Source organism: Dromiciops gliroides, chromosome 2 (assembly GCF_019393635.1).
Source record: "Dromiciops gliroides isolate mDroGli1 chromosome 2, mDroGli1.pri, whole genome shotgun sequence".
Lineage (NCBI taxonomy): Eukaryota > Metazoa > Chordata > Mammalia > Microbiotheria > Microbiotheriidae > Dromiciops > Dromiciops gliroides.
In genome coordinates this window covers 325,116,158-325,123,064 of record NC_057862.1, presented here as the reverse complement: position 1 = coordinate 325,123,064, position 6,907 = coordinate 325,116,158, and the positions used below count along the sequence as shown (strand labels likewise).

Here is a 6,907-nt window from a genome sequence, read left to right as displayed (position 1 = left end):
CAGGTCTTTCTAACTCTTGGCTAATTACTCTCTCCACTGTGCCACTTAGGATATGGATGATAGTCTAACAGGATGGGTAGACATAGATGGGTTGCTCTCTATTGTGGAGAAGGCAAGGCAGCTAAGTGTTGTGGCAGATACAGCTCTGGGCTTAGAGTGGGGAAATCCGAAGTTTGATTCCTTTCTCTGATATTTACTAGCTGTGTGACGACCCTGGGCAAATCACTTAACCTCTCATTCTCAGTGTCCTCATCTGGAAGATGGGGACAATAGCACTTGTGTCACATGAGGAGAACACAAGATAGCATTAAATAAGGTGCTTTTAACATTCTAAAAGTGCCATATAAATGCTAGCTGTTGTCATTGTGCATACTGATGAAATTACAGATCCTTCAGAATATTTGGAGTAGTCTTAGGAATGCTCATTTTCTTGACACCAGAGAATCCTGTTCATTGGATTTATTGTTGTAGCTATTGTTGTTAAATACAGTTGTGTGCATTTCATTATAGACGAAAAGCCTTCAGTGTACAGTAACGCCCAAGGGGTATAATATCCAAACCTTGCTGAAAGGGTAGAAATGCCTTCTCCAGACTCACTGGGGCCACCTCCTCTCCCATTCTAGACACTAGGCTTCTGTTACTCTGCAGCCTATAGCACAGATGGATTGTGAGCTGCATGAAATACCCACAAAGGTGAACTTGAAGACCCTTAAAGCATAAATAAGATTCCACTAAATCTTCTAGATACCAGGCTCCTCTCTCAGCCACCTGTTGAAAAGCCCAGTTTGGCTCCAAGTGATGTAATGGCTGTGGATGTGAGGACTGGCCATTTCCTGTGATGGGGCTCTGCAAGATATCCCAAAGTGGCTGGCTGAAATAGTCTTTTTCAAATGTAAACATGAGGTTTTCAACATCCTTATCAATGAAAAGGGAAACAGGGAGAGGGTGTTGCTGTGAAAGCCCAGATATAGTCTGGTTCTATTACTATCCTATGCCTCAGTTTCCTCATCTGCACCTTAAGGGAATTGAGCTAGATGACCTCTGAGGTCTTTTCTAACTCTAAATCTATGATTCTGTGACCCTATGACTATGTGATCCAGATGATCCTACTTTCCTCTGTGATCTTGGGAAACTCACTTTACATCCCTGGGCAATAGTTTTCTCATCTGCAAAAGGGGGATTCCATGTATAACTTGTCCTGATGTAAGGATAAGTTTTGTTGTTGTTGTTGTTGTTGTTGTTGTTGTTGACAACTGTGAAGTACTGTATAAATGGAAGTCCTGCATACCTTATAAGTGGAGGAAACCATTAACTTGAGGGCCAAAGAAGAGGAATTTTATCACAGAGCTATGGAAGATAACTCTTTGAAGCCATAAGAGAACACAAAGAAAAGATATACCCCCTCCTTTTTTTTCCTTCTAACAGGGACTTTGTAATACTCCTTGGCCCAACATGTTGGCTGTGGGCTGTCTTCTAATGGGACAAGCAGGCTCCCTGCTTGCAGCATTTGGATTGCTACTGTATACAACCATTTTGATTTCTCCATTGAATTTGTAGCCAGAAAGCTAGCTTGCATAATGAATTAGCCCAACATGTTTCAACTGACACTCAGATATCCATGTTTTCCATGTGGGGAACTTTAGGAACTACAAGTAGCTGTCCACATCTGACTCTTAGTTGGAAGGACAAGATATAATTAGCATCACATGGCTAACAGGACAGCTCCTCAAAGCTAGAAAGGACTTCAGAGGTAACTAGATCCAGTTCCTACCTGAACAGGATGCTTTTTTACAACATCCTCCCAAAATGGTCATCTAGACTCTCTTTGACTCATTACTTCTTCTGACAGCCCATTCCATTTTAGGACACTCCTAATTGTTGAGGAATTCTCTTCATAGTGAACTGAAAACTGCCTCTCCTCAACCCTTTACCCCTAAATGAGTTGAGCCTCAAAGACCTGTTCTTGATAAAACTATGTTGACTCCTAGGAACTACATACAAACTTCCTTTGTATATGTTCACCAACCATCCTATTAAGAATACATTCTAGATTTCTCTCGGACACATTATCCTTTTCCTCCTCCCTCTTCTAAAACTTAGGACTCTCTTCTTTTAACTCTCTTCTGTCCTAAGGCACCTCCCCCTTTCTCCATGATTTTTCAAAAATCACCTGCATCAATTTAGTTAACATAGATTTAGTCAGTTCTTTTAGATAAAGCTCATCCAGGCCTGGTAACCTGAATTTGTCAAAGGCAAATGTTCACCAAACTATTTCATTAACAATAGATTCTAATTTTTTTCGTGGAAACAAGATCTTTTTCCTCCTCCCTCTTCTAAAATTCAAGACTCTTAATTCTCTTCTCTCCCCTTATTCAATGGTTTTTTCTTTTCATTTCTATTGAGAATACTTTTATTATTATAGAGTTATCAAATATACAACAGAATTATTTTGGAAACAATAAGTGGTTATTCTAAATCTCTGTCACTTGCACACACTGAAGCCTCACTCATTTTTTCAAGGAACAAGTCACCAGGGAGATGTTGCAATTATTGCCTTGTGAACAGAAAGTTTTGACTAAACAACTTCAGTGGCTAGAATTGATAATTGGAATTTCTTCTTCAAAAATCAAAACATTTTAAGTATTATATATAATACATGTACTTGTTATGCATAAGACTAAAGACATTTAACTCATCCCATTCTTTTTTTTATATTGTGGCCTAGTGGAAAGACTTGTATGAACAGATGTATAGTGAAGTGAGCAGAACCAAGAGAACATTGTACACAGTGACAACAATATTGTTTGAAGAAGAACTGTGAATTACAACTATTCTCAGCAATACAATGATCTAAGACAATCCAAAAAGACTATTGATGAAGCATACTATCCACCTCCGAAGAAAGAACTGATATTGATGGAACACAGACTGAAGCATACTATTTTCACTTTCTTTCATTTTTTTCTTTTATTCAAGTTTACAAAATGACTAATATGGTAATGTTTTACATAGTAGCACATGTATAATCTATATCTAATTGCTTACTGCCTTGGGGAGGAGGGAAGGGAGGGAAGGAAGAAGGGATAGAATTTGGACCTCAAAACTTTAAATTAAAATGTTTATTATTTTAAAAATTTTTTTAAATCATAGCCTAGGAAACTGGACTAACTTTTAAATAAACATTGAATATAGAATGATCTCAACACCATAGTATAACATTGCAAAATGGTTGTTTGGGGCACAGAAAACTCATGAAAATTTGATTTTAAAAGGAATAATTTTTTATTAATAGTATCTAAAATACTCTATACCCTTGGCTATTATTAGCTCTGGGAGTTCTGGAGGTTCAGAAAATGTTTTTAGAACCATTTTAGAACAAGGGGAGAGGAGATAGAAGATTTAAGGAGGAAGTATCCAAGAAGGGGCCAAGCTTCTGATGTCTTATCTGGAGTTATTACAGCTTTAGAGAAACTCAAGACTCCAGACTAGGTGTGTAAATTCTGAAGAAACTGAATAAGTTGGCGTTTAATAAAGTAACAAACTTTTCTACATTATCCCTTAGGCAATAAGATGAACCTACAGGCCATATTAAGAAGGATAGTTTAGTTTTTTGGGGTTTTGTTTTAACAAGGCAATGAGGATTAAGTGACTTGTCCGGGGTCACACAGCTAGTAAGTGTGAAGTGTCTGAGGCTGTATTTGAACTCAGGTCCTCTTAAATCTAGGGCTGGTGCTTTATCTACTGCTCCACCTATCTGCCCCCAGTTTGGATCCTTTTGAACTTTCCCCAAGCTTCACTCTCCCTGCCCTCACCTTTTCTTTTTCTGGTGCTTATCCATTTTCTCAACAGTTTTGTTAGCCTCATCAGAGCTTTAGTAGCCTGTGTTCATGTAGATTGTGTCTATTATTTTTAATGCCTCATTTAGGTAGTTTTGGACAGATGTCATGACTGCACATATGGCCTCCCTCCCACAACTATGCATTATTAGACTGAAATGAGTCAAGTGGCCTTGGATGGCAGTATCCAGAACTGAGTTGGGTCTGGCATCTCTAAGGGGAGCCTGATATCAAATGAGAAGATCTGTGAATTCCTTACAGATTTGTTTAGTAGCAAGAAGCATGTTCTTTCTGGTACTGATTTCAATCCTTCCTCATTGTGGTCTGGTTAAATAGTCAGTTACTGCTTCAGAAGAAAACTTACTTTCACAGACATAACCAAAATCTCTGGCCAGACACAAAGCTTCCTTTTCTACCAAGGAAGTCAATAATGTCACTTTAACAGGTTTTTTTTAATTTCCACTTGGAAGATTTAAACTGACTTTATTCAACTTTTCTAGCAAAGATTTGGTCACATTAAAGACACCACACAAGAGAGAAGCATTTAAGCATTCAGGAGAACAAATTCTTCACTGGACCATGGCTACAGTCATTTTATGTTTGAATGAGTAGTGGAGGAGAATCTTCCAGAAACAAAGAAAATTGTTTCATAATGATTAACCACTGCTGTTAGCATCCCATCCTTCTGACAGGGGAAAGCCAAAGAGTTGCTTTTGGTCATTTTGAGCATCTTACATTTGATGCGTCATCTTTTGCAAGTCCAGGATTTCTGTCAGTGCTTTATCTAGCCTATGGCTGTTGGACTGCAGGAGAAGCTCAGAATGTCTGTCAGTCTACCTCCGTGACCCAGAATCACAGGTGTCCAGGGAGGAAATGGGGGATATCGCATGTGGTAGCTCAAGCCAGCAGGCTCCTGAATCTCCTGCACAGGTGATTGATGTAGAATGAACAGGGCATCTAGGAGGGAGTATGGGAAGGCAAATTGCAAGGAGGGCAAGCAATTGAGAAGACAACTGGAAGTTTGATGCCCCTAAATGTGAAATCCTCAAGTCTGTGAGGCCATAAAAATGCTGGCTGATGACTGGAAGGTCTGGGAGGTTGGGGTCCTCTTTGCTGTTCCCATCGTGCCAATCCATGGCAATCTCCATGATCTTCTGCCACCACCCCTGGCTCAGGATAGCACAGAAAGTCAATAGAACATTGTAGCAGGTGGCAATGCCTCCATTATTTTTCAAATATCACCTACATCAGTTTAGTTAACATGGATTTAGCTAATTCTTTCAGGTGGAGCTCAGGCAGGCCTGGAGACCTGAATTTGTTAAGGACAAGCAAGGTGCTCTCCTAACTCCCTGCAAACCATTTGGATTCCATATTTGTCACTCTGAAGATCTTTCTTGTCAATAGAGAAGGCAAAAGAGAAGTTCTCATTCTGCTTTTTCACCACCATGTCTTCATCCCATCCATTTGGAGTAGTAGTTCTAACCCTTTGGGTTAGAATCTCCATTGGCCATTTCCCTCCAGCCTCCAGCATAATTAGAGGAAAAGGCTCTTTTTCATTGTCATCCTCCACTCCTTCAAAGCTTTAGCACTCCAAATACTTTTCTTAAGTGATGATGTCACCATTTTGCATTCATCTTCTTTACCTGCCCTTGCTTCCAGTTTCTGCACATGCATTTAAAAAAATCTACACTGGGTGATGTATTTCTTGGGTGTCCCCATAAGAGTCCTTGGACAGCTCCCCCTCTTTCTTCCTCATCAAAATTATTCCTATAAGCGGGGTCCGAATTTCATTCCTCAGAACTTTCCATTCCCCTCTGGCTGACTGCCCTTTAGAATCTTAGGCCAGGAATTCTATCTATTTTTTTTTCTCTGAATTGATTGAAGTACACTCTTAAAAATCTAGGATGCAAGTAAGAGGAGTCACAGATTCCCTATAGTATTCTGGCTTGAACTCTAAAATGGAGCAATCACTTCTTCCCAAAATTCTCATTGTTTGTACTTCAGCCAACCAGTCCCTCCCTGTTAGTCAGATCCAAATGAATACATCCCCTCATAAACTTCCCCCCACCTTTTGAAGTGAAATTATCTCTAAGGAAATCAAGGTTAGCCAAATGGTCTGCTTTTTATCAGAAAGGAAGCTGCAGCATGTCAACAGATAAATGCAATATCACTACTATAGTCTGTCTCCATACCAGATTTGTAATTTGCTTTCCAAACCCATTTTCTATTTACTCCTCTTTATTGAATGGTCTGCAGCATACTACTTCGATATTCTGTGCTGATCCTGACTCAGGACACTCCCCTGGAAGCTTGTATGTGATATTGGAGTGAAACAATAAACTCATATGTGATCAAATAATTATCAAAAGGAGACTTACTTTGCTATGGCATAAGAAGAATATTCAAGAAAGATATGCATTGAGAACATTCCAAGTTGATTCAACTGAACAAAACTCCCCTGCCTGAGTTACCCAACATGATTTATCTACCGACCAAGTGGCAGAAAGTACCTAGAACTACTTATTTTGTACTCAAATGTCCAGGCAGTGATATCAGTAGCTTGAGCCTCTCTAGTCCAACTAAGTCTTGAGGATTATTTCAATATTTTCCATAACTTCGGGGGGGGGGGAAGGGCAATGAGGGTTAAGTGACTTGCCCAGGGTCACACAGCTAGTAAGTGTCAAGTGTCTGAGACTAGATTTGAACTCAAGTCCTCCTGAATCCAGGGCCAGTGCTTTATCTACTCCACCACCTAGCTGCCCCCTTATTTCAATATTTTCTAAGGAAAAATTAGCCTAAATTGCAAAGGGGAAGATGAAGGTGGAGATTTGGGATATTACTCCCAATGAACTGCATTGCTTGATGGTAATACCACATAGCAAAACAAAAAGATACAAAGTCATAGACCCCGTTTATGCCAATACATGTACTCTGCCAAGGGCATTTACCATTTCTATTGAAGTTCAGGAGGATACCCGAGGGCTGAGCTTTGCAGAGGCCCTTCACTGGGAGAGAAAGAGGAAAGAAAGGAGAGAGAGAGAGGGAAGAAGATGGAGAGAGATGGGGGAAGA

At 39.8% G+C, this 6,907-nt stretch overlaps 1 pseudogene; it reads right to left on the bottom strand.

Annotated features, from left to right (window-relative positions):
- Positions 1-504: 504 nt before the first annotated feature.
- On the bottom strand, positions 505-4,984 carry LOC122738814 (annotated as a pseudogene).
- Between the last annotated feature and the right edge of the window lie 1,923 nt (positions 4,985-6,907).